At 39.3% G+C, this 10,821-nt stretch overlaps 1 pseudogene across 1 annotated transcript; it reads right to left on the bottom strand.

Annotated features, from left to right (window-relative positions):
- Positions 1-9,152: 9,152 nt before the first annotated feature.
- LOC307198583 (olfactory receptor 10R2-like) lies at positions 9,153-10,582 on the bottom strand (annotated as a pseudogene). The gene is made up of 2 exons: positions 10,517-10,582; positions 9,153-10,139 (listed from the first exon to the last, which is right to left on the bottom strand). The product of its transcript is annotated as an olfactory receptor 10R2-like (transcript).
- Positions 10,583-10,821: the final 239 nt, after the last annotated feature.

The following is a 10,821-nucleotide window of genomic DNA, read 5'->3' as shown; positions in this document are numbered from 1 at the left end:
GTCTGCGAGCTGAGGCTCGGGTTTCGGTTTCGGAAGGAGCGCAGGGAGAGGACTGGGGTTGGCGGCTTGAACATAGCCTGAAGGGGTTAGTGCACCACGGCTAGCCAGGAGGGAGTCCGGGGGGAAAAGTCTGCACCTGCCGAAGAGGAAAGAGACTTTTTCTTCCCTCTTTGTTTCCTGGTGCGTGAGGAGAGGGGTTTAAGAGCGCTGCTTAAAGGAACTCCAGAGACGGGCGCGAGCCGCGGCTAAAAGCGCGAACCCCAGAGACGGGCGCGAGCTGCGGCTAAAAGCACGGACCCCAGGGACGGGCGGGAGACGTTAAGGCTGCTGCTGCCGCCACCAAGCAGCCTGTGTGCGGGCACAGGTCACTATCCACACCCCTCTTCCGCGGAGCCTATGCAGCCTGCCACTGCCAGGTTCCCGGGATCCAGGGACAACTTCCCCAGGAGAACGCACAGTGCGCCTCAGGCTGGTCCAACGTCACGGCAGCCTCTGCCGCCGCCGGCCCGCCCTGCACGCAGTGCCCCTCCCTCCCCCCCGGCCTGATTGCGCCAGAGCCCCCGAATCAGCGGCTCCTTTAACCCCGTCCTGTCTGAGCAAAAAACAGACGCCCTCCAGTGACCTACACGCAGAGGCAAGGTCAAATCCAAAGCTGAGTCCCTGTGAGCTGTGAGAACAAAGAAGAGAAAGGGAAATCTCTCCCAGCAGCCTCAGAAGCAGCGGATTAAAGCTCCACAATCAACTTGATGTACCCTGCATCTGTGGAATACATGAATAGACAACAAGTCATCCCAAATTGAGGAAGTGGGCTTCGAGAGCAAGATCTATGATTTTTTCCCCTTTACCTCTTTTTGTGAATGTGTATGTGTATGCTTCTGTGTGAGATCTTGTCTGTATAGTTTTGCTTCCACCATTTGTCCTAGGTTTCTATCCGTCCATCTTTTTTTTTTAAATTTTTTTCTTAAAATTAATTTTAATTTTAATAACTTTATTATACTTTACCTTCTTTCTTTCTTTCTTTCTTCCTTCCTTCCTTCCTTCCTTCCTTCCTTTCTTTCTTTCTTTCTTTCTTTCCTTCCTTCCTTCCTTCCTTCCTTCCTTCCTTCCTTCCTTCCCTCCTTTAGACAACGAATCATCCCAAATTGAGGAGGTGGTCTCTGAGAGCAAGATTTATGATTTTTTCCCCTTTACCTCTTTTTGTGAGGGTGTATGTGTATGCTTCTGTGTAAGATTTTGTCTGTATAGCTTTGCTTCCAACATTTGTCCTAAGGTTCTATCCATCCCTTTTTTTTTTCTAAATAAGTATTTTTTAATTCCATAAATTTATTGTACTTTATTTTATTTTACTGTATCTTCTTTCTTTCTGTCTTTTTTCCTTCTTTCCCTCCTTCCTTCCTCCCTCCTTTCTTTCCTTCTTTGCTTCTTTCTTTCCTTCTTCCTTCCTTCCTTCCTTCCCTCCTTTCCTTCTTTCTTTCTTCATACTTCTACTAATTCTGTCTACTTTTTCTTCCTTTTATTCTGAGCCGTGTGGATGAAAGGCTCTTGGTGCTCCAGCCAGGAGTCAGGGCTCTGCCTCTGAGGTAGGAGAGCCAACTTCAGGACACTGGTCAACAAGAGACCTCCCAGCTCCACATAATATCAAACAGCGAAAATCTCCCAGAGGCCTCCATCTTAACACCAGCACCCAGCTTCACTCAACGACCAGCAAGCTACAGTGCTGGACAACCTATGTCAAACAACTAGCAAAACAGGAACACAACCCCACCCATTAGCAGAGAGGCTGCCTAAAATCATAATAAGGCCACAGACACCCCAAAACACACCACCAGACGTGAACCTGCCCACTAGAGAGACAAGATCCAGCCTCATCCACCAGAACACAGGCACTAGTCCCCTCCACCAGGAAGCCTACACAACCCACGGAACCAACCTTAGCCACTGGAGACACACATCAAAAACAGCGGGAACTATGAACCTGTAGCCTGCAAAAAGGAGACCCCAAACACAGTAAGATAATCAAAATGAGAAGAAAGAAAAACACACAGCAGATAAAGGAGCAAGATAAAAATGCACCAGACCAAACAAATGAAGAGGAGATAGGCAGTCTACCTGAAAAACAATTCAGAATAATGATAGTAAGGATGATCCAAAATCTTGGAAATAGAATGGACAAAATGCAAGAAACAGTTAACAAGGACCTAGAAGAACTAAAGATGAAACAAGCAACGATGAACAACACAATAAATGAAATTAAAAGTACTCTAGATGGGATCAATAGCAGAATAACTGAGGCAGAAGAATGGATAAGTGACCTGGAAGATAAAATAGTAGAAATAACTACTGCAGAGCAGAATAAAGAAAAAAGAATGAAAAGAACTGAGGACAGTCTCAGAGACCTCTGGGACAACATTAAATGCACCAACATTCGAATTATAGGGGTTCCAGAAGAAGAAGAGAAAAAGAAAGGGACTGAGAAAATATTTGAAGAGATTATAGTTGAAAACTTCCCTAATATGGGAAAGGAAATAGTTAATCAAGTCCAGGAAGCACAGAGAGTCCCATACAGGATAAATCCAAGGAGAAATACGCCAAGACACATATTAATCAAACTGTCAAAAATTAAATACAAAGAAAGCATATTAAAAGCAGCAAGGGAAAAACAACAAATAACACACAAGGGAATCCCCATAAGGTTAACAGCTGATCTCTCAGCAGAAACCCTACAAGACAGAAGGGAGTGGCAGGACATACTGAAAGTGATGAAGGAGAAAAACCTGCAAACAAGACTACTCTACCCAGCAAGGATCTCATTCAGATTTGATGGAGAAATTAAAACCTTTACAGACAAGCAAAAGCTGAGAGAGTTCAGCACCACCAAACCAGCTTTACAACAAATGTTAAAGGAACTTCTCTAGACAAGAAACACAAGAGAAGGAAAAGACCTATAATAACGAACCCAAAACAATTTAGAAAATAGGAATAGGAACATACATATCGATAATTACCTTAAATGTAAATGTACTAAATGCTCCCACCGAAAGACACAGATTGGCTGAATGGATACAAAAACAAGACCCGTATATATGCTGTCTACAAGAGACCCACTTCAGACCTAGAGACACATACAGACTGAAAGTAAGGGGATGGAAAAAGATATTCCATGCAAATGGAAACCAAAAGAAAGTTGGAGTAGCAATTCTCATATCAGACAAAATAGACTTTAAAATAAAGACTATTAGAAGAGACAAAGAAGGACACTACATAATGATCAAGGGATCGATCCAAGAAGGAGATATAACAATTGTAAATATTTATACACCCAACATAGGAGCACCTCAATACATAAGGCAAATACTAACAGCCATAAAAGGGGAAATCGACAGTAACACATTCATAGTAGGGGACTTTAACACCCCACTTTCACCCCTGGACAGATCATCCAAAATGAAAATAAATAAGGAAACGCAAGCTTTAAATGATATATTAAACAAGATGGACTTAATTGATATTTATAGGACACTCCATCCAAAAACAACAGAATACATATTTTTCTCAAGTGCTCATGGAACATTCTCCAGGATAGATCATATTTTGGATCACAAATCAAGCCTTGGTAAATTTAAGAAAATTGAAATTATATCAAGTATCTTTTCCGACAACAACGCCATGAGACTAGATATCAATTACAGGAAAAGATCTGTAAAAAATACAAACACATGGAGGCTAAACAATACACTACTTAATAATGAAGTGATCACTGAAGAAATCAAAGAAGAAATAAAAAAAATACCTAGAAACAAATGACAATGGAGACACAACGACCCAAAACCTATGGGATGCAGCAAAAGCAGTTCTAAGGGGGAAGCTTAGAGCAATACAAGCCCACCTTAAGAAGCAGGAAACATCTCGAATAAACAACCTAACCTTGCACCTAAAGCAATTGGAGAAAGAAGAACAAAAAAACCCCAAAGCTAGCAGAAGGAAAGAAATCATAAAAATCAGCTCAGAAATAAATGAAAAAGAAATGAAGGAAACAATAGCAAAGATCAATAAAACTAAAAGCTGGTTCTTTGAGAAGATAAACAAAATAGATAAACCACTAGCCAGACTCATCAAGAAAAAAAGGGAGAGGACTCAAATCAATAGAATTAGAAATGAAAAAGGAGAAGTAACAACTGACACTGCAGAAATAAAAAAGATCATGAGAGATTACTACAAGCAACTCTATGGCAATAAAATGGACAATCTGGAAGAAATGGACAAATTCTTAGAAATGCACAACCTGCCAAGACTGAATCAGGAAGAAATAGAAAATATGAACCGACCAATCACAAGCACTGAAATTGAAACTGTGATTAAAAATCTTCCAACAGGGGCTTCCCTGGTGGTGCAGTGGTTGAGAGTCCGCCTGCCGATGCAGGGGACATGGGTTCGTGCCCCGGTCTGGGAGGATCCCACATGCCGCGGAGTGGCTGGGCCCGTGGGCCATGGCCGCTGGGCCTGCGCTTGTGCTCCGCAACGGGAGAGGCCACAACAGTGAGAGGCCCAAGTACAGCATAAAAAAAAAAAATCTTCCAACAAACAAAAGCCCAGGACCAGGTGGCTTCACAGGCAAATTCTATCAAACATTTAGAGAAGAGCTAACACCTTTCCTTCTCAAACTCTTCCAAAATATAGCAGAGGGAGGAACACTCCCAAATTCCTTCTACGAGGCCACCATCACCTTGATACCAAAACCAGACAAGGATGTCACAAAGAAAGAAAACTACAGGCCAATATCACTGATGAACATAGATGCAAAAATCCTCAACAAAATACTAGCAAACAGAATCCAACAGCACATTAAAAGGATCATACACCATGTTCAAGTGGGGTTATACCAGGAATGCAAGGATTCTTCAATATATACAAATCAATCAATGTGGTACACCATATTAAAAAATTGAAAGAGAAAAACCATTTGATCATCTCAATAGATGCAGAGAAAGCTTTTGAGAAAATTCAACACCAATTTATGATAAAAAACCCTGCAGAAAGTAGGCATAGAGGGAACTTTCCTCAGCATACTAAAGGCCATATATGACAAGCCCACAGCCAACATCATCCTCAATGGTGAAAAACTGAAAGCATTTCCACTAAGATCAGGAACAAGACAAGGTTGCCCACTCTCACCACTCTTATTCAACATAGTTTTGGAAGTTTTAGCCACAGCAATCAGAGAAGAAAAGGAAATAAAAGGAATCCAAATCGGAAAAGAAGAAGTAAAGCTGTCACTGTTTGCAGATGACATGATACTATATATAGAAAATCCTAAAGATGCTACCAGAAAACTCCTAGAGCTAATCAATGAATTTGGTAAAGTAGCAGGATACAAAATTAATGGACAGAAATCTCTGGCATTCCTATATACTAATGATGAAAAATCTGAAATTGAAATCAAGAAAACACTCCCATTTACCATTGCAACAAAAAGAATAAAATATCTAGGAATAAACCTACCTAAGGAGAAAAAAGACCTGTATGCAGAAAATTATGACACTGATGAAAGAAATTAAAGATGATACAAATAGATGGAGAGATATACCATGTTCTTGGATTGGAAGAATCAACATTGTGAAAATGATTCTACTACCCAAAGCAATCTAGAGATTCAATGCAATCCCTATCAAACTACCACTGGCATTTTTCACAGAACTAGAACAAAAAATTTTGCAATTTGCATGGAAACACAAAAGACCCCGAATAGCCAAAGCAATCTTGAGAACGAAAAAAGGAGCTGGAGGAATCAGGCTCCCTGACTTCAAACTATACTACAAAGCTACAGTAATCAAGACAGTATGGTACTGGCACAAAAACAGAAAGATAGGTCAATGGAACAAGATAGAAAGCCCAGAGATAAACCCACGCACATATGGACACCTTATCTTTGATAAAGGTGGCAGGAATGTACAATGGAGAAAGAACAGCCTCTTCAATAAGTGGTGCTGGGAAAACTGGACAGATACATGTAAAAGTATGAGATTAGATCACTCCCTAACACCATGCACAAAAATAAACTGAAAATGGATTAAAGACCTAAATGTAAGGCCAGAAACTATCAAACTCTTAGAGGAAAACATAGGCAGAACACTCTATGACATAAATCACAGCAAGATCCTTTCTGACCCACCTCCTAGAGAAATGGAAATAAAAATAAAAATAAACAAATGAGACCTAATGAAACTTAAAAACTTTTGCACAGCAAAGTGTACCATAAACAAGATGAAAATACAACCCTCAGAATGGGAGAAAATATGTGCAAACGAAGCAACTGACAAAGGATTAATCTCCAAAATATACAAGTAGCACATGCAGCTCAATAACCAGAAACAAACAACCCAATCCAAAAATGGGCAGAAGACCTAAATAGACCTTCCTCCAAAGAAGATATACAAATTGCCAACAAACACGTGAAAGCATGCTCAACATCACTAATCATTTGAGAAATGTATGTCAAAACTACAATGAGGTATCATCTCACACCATTCAGAATGGCCATCATCAAAAAATCTACAAACAATGAAAGCTGGAGAGGGTGTGGTGAAAAGGGAACCCTCTTGCACTGTTGGTGGGAATGTAAATTGATACAGCCACTATAGAGAACAGTATGGAGGTTCCTTAAAAAACTAAATTAGTACTATCATATGACTCAGGAATCCCACTACTGGTCATATACCCTGAGAAACCCATAATTCAAAAAGAGTCATGTACTACAACGTTCATTGCAACACTATTTACAGTAGCCAGGACATGGAAGCAACCTATGTGTCCATTGACAGGTGAATGGATAAAGATGTGGCTCATATATATAATGGAATATTACTCAGCCATAAAAAGAAACAAAATTGAGTTATTTGTATTGATGTGGATGGACCTAGAGTTTGTCATACAGAGTAAAGTAAGTCAGAAAGAGAAAAACAAATACCATATGCTAACACATATATATGAATTTAAAAAAATAAAAAAAGGTTCTTAAGAACCTAGGGGCAGGACAGGAATAAAGACGCAGACATAGAGAATGGACTTGAGGACCTGGAGAAGGGTATGGGTAAGCTTCGACGAAGTGAGTGAGTGGCATTGACATATATACACTACCAAATGTAAAAGAGATAGCTAGTGGGAAGCAGCCACATAGCACAGGGAGATCAGCTGCGTGCTTTGTGACCACCTGAAGGGGTGGGATAGGGAGTGGAGAGGGAGACGTGAGAGGGAGGGAATATGGAGATATATGTATACATATAGCTAATTCACTTTATTATACAGCAGAAACTAACACAACATTGTAAAACAATTATACTCCAATAAAGATGTTTAAAATGTCTTAATTATTTAACTAGTAAATAAAAATAATATAAAAAGACCTAATCCAAAATTGAAAACAGGAGCCAAAAATGGAAATATAAGTAGTAATTTTAAAATATGAGAGCTTTATTGATTATTTTATACACTTTGATTTGAAAATCTAAGTAAAATTTCAAGGGAGGATACAGTTACATCTTACCTTGAAAATGGAGGTCACACATGAAATATGAATGTCAGTTTTATTCATTAAGCATTAAAAAGAACATTGAAGGGACTTCCCTGGCAGTCCACTTGTTAAAACTCCATGCTTCCACTGCAGGGGGGGTAGGTTTGATCCCTGATGAAGGAACAGATTCCCGCATTCCTGTGGCACCACCAAAAGTAAATTAATTAATTAATTTAATAAAACAAAAAGAATATTGGTAATTAGCAGCATGTATAAAGGACTGCACACAAGAAGGTGAGATGTCTGAAATCTGGTCACTTGAGTAATGGGAAAGGATCAGATTATCATTGTAACTGTCTTAAACATCTGTGAACCAAAATTATACCTACTGTATTGCACAAGAGACAGAAAGTACTAAGATCACAAAGAGGGAAATATCAGCTTAAATGAGGGGAAATAGTAGTGAGAAATGATAACAGCAAGAATGTACATTTTGTGAAGTTACTGGTAGCCAGTGCAGGCTTGGAAATACTGATGAAGAAATTTCTGTATGGATGAATGGTAGGACAAGATGACCACTGAAGGAACGTTGAAGGAAAGCTAAATAATTCCAGCCATGCGTTTTCAGCAAAGGGAAATCAGGCCTGGTGTCCTAGAAGAGTTTGTAGAGGAATTAAACACTACTTCTAAGACCATAGCTGTAATTCTAAGCAAATTAATTTTCATGAAGACAGAGTCCTTCTCTCTCTTATACTAGGTAGTAAGATGAGAAATTTGAAACTGGGAGCTGCTCTTCTTAATAAATTCAGTGTGGAAAGCCATGTAGACATCTTCAGCCTGCTTTGGGACTGGATAGTTATTATTTTTTTCATGAAGTTCTGTAGCATATCTTTTATGTTATGTAAGGAGTGGTTCAAATGAGTGGTCAGAAAAGACACCCAGAAATATCATTTTTGGAGAATATGAAAGAAATAGAAGGTCCTTGCAGAGATGTACAAAGTCTTAACTGATATAATGAGTCTCGAGTTCTGTCCAGCTTTGCATTTTACTCATGCTTACTTTCATCTTATCCATTAGATACAAACAAAAACCATGTGAGGTAAAAAAGGAAAAACTATACTATCTCTATATTCTATATTTAAAACTTAGATTTAAAGAACAACCATATTTTTTTTTAAAGTCATGACTTAAATAGTCTTCTAATTGCTAGTACAGCAAGTTTTTTTCCCCATCATGTCTTAGTCCTATATCCACACCACATTCAGGCCTGAGCACCTCATTTTCAGCTGGACAAAATCTTAAACAAAGAGGACAACCAGAGATTTGGGGCTAACAAGCCAAACATAGGGTAATAGATAATGGTTGTTAGGATCCTTTTGAGAACTATCTCTGAAGAAGAAGATAAGTAGGAGAGTTGTCTTTTAGTGACAGATGCTCTGATATCTCCCTTAATTTTGCAACAACCTTGAGATAAACATGTTGCTATGTGTACTTTACTTAAGAGAACATTACATCCCCACAGTGTCAAACAACTTATCCAAAGCCACACAGTCATACAGGTGAATAGACTAGAAACTTTTATGACTTAAACAATTAGATACATATTTGACTCAAATTTGTGTGTACTGTTGAAAAAATGTTTTAATTATAAAGTCTTAACAGAAAACCCAGTCTTTCCAATCATTTTCTGAATGGCCAGCTGTACATCTTTGTTCCTGAGGCTGTATACCATAGGGTTCAACAGTGGGGTGATGATGGTATAGGTCACTGTCACCAGCCCATCTTTGCCTGATGTATATTTGGCTGAGAGTCACAGGTAGACAAAGGAAGCACAGCCGTAGTGGACAATGACTACAATGAGATGAGAGGCACAAGGGGAGAATGCTTTTTGCTTGCCTTCAGCTGATGAGATCTTCAGGATAGTAGAGACAATAAATTCATAGGAGATGCAGATGAAGATCAAGGGCACTAGCCCCAAGACCCCACCAGTGAAGATGACAGGTTCATTAATGTAGGCTTCAGCATAGGCGAGATAGATGACTGGTGAAATATCACAAAAATAATGTTTGACTTTGTTGGAGCCACAGAAAGGGAGGCTAAAGACCAAAGTTGTTCCCAATAGAGATATTAGGAAACCACTAACAATACAAGTTACTGCCAAGTGCCCACAAACCCTCCAGCTCATGAGAATGGGGTAGTACAAAAGCTGACAGACAGCAGCATAACAGTCATAGCCCATCACTCCCAGAGGCAAGGAATTGGTGACAGAAAAAACAAGGAAAACGAACATCTCTGAAGCACAACTCACAAAGGAGAGTGTCCTGAGTATGGAGAGCAGATTGATTAGCATCTTGGGCAGGATGACAATTGTTTAGAAGGTCTCAGAGGTAGAAAGGACACATAGAAAGAAGTACATGGGTGTGTGGAGACTGTGATCCAAGCAGATGATTGAGATGATTGTAATGTTTCCACTCAAGATGATCAAATAGAAGCAGAGAAAGACCACAAAGAGGACAAGCTGCAATTCCCCAAGGCTGGAAAAATCCAGCAGGAGGAATTCGGTAACACAGGAGGAATTGGCCGTGAAGAGTTGATCCCACGGAATAAAGTCAATATGTTCAATTCCAGAGACCTTTAAAAGTGAGAAGTCGAGGGAATTTACCCTTCATAAAGTAGCCGGTTTCATATGAAAGAGAAAAAACAGGCATGGGAGAAAAAAAAAAGGATTGTAAACTAAGCAAAATGTATCCTAAATTAATATGCACCCACAGTGCTATTTTTCTGCCAATGATTTTAGCACTGAATTTGGGGACAAGTGTTCACATGAAATGTACAGACATTTGCTCAAAGAAAGCCTGTTCTTCAGGCCCCTTCCTTGCAGACTTATATAGTCTCTGCTTAATTTTTTGGTAATCTAATCCTCAAAAAAGCCTTTCTCTACATTAATTATGATTTTAAGTGGTCATAGTTTCATCCACATTACTGATACATATATTTCACAAGCAATACCACCAATGTCTGAAGATCTACGTTCCACCTGCTTTTAATACTTTCTTCATCTAGGTCAATAACCATTGAGTTGTCTTTGTGCTGCTTGTCCTTAAAGAACAGAATTCTCTTTTTTTACTAATTATATATCACATTAAAATTGACTACAATTTTAATGCAGTCATTCATTAAAATTAATTTGGCTTAGAACTACAGCTACTGTCTTAGAACTAGTGTTATGAATACCCTACAAACTCTTCTAGGACACCAGGCCTGATTTCCCTTTGCAGAAAATTTGTGGCTAAAATTAATTAGTTTTCCTTCAG

The sequence above is a fragment of the Stenella coeruleoalba genome (genome assembly GCF_951394435.1).
Source record: "Stenella coeruleoalba genome assembly, chromosome: 1".
In the NCBI taxonomy this organism is placed as follows: Eukaryota; Metazoa; Chordata; class Mammalia; order Artiodactyla; family Delphinidae; genus Stenella; species Stenella coeruleoalba.
Note: the sequence above shows the minus strand (reverse complement) of the source record. Positions and strands in the feature narration are given on the sequence as shown.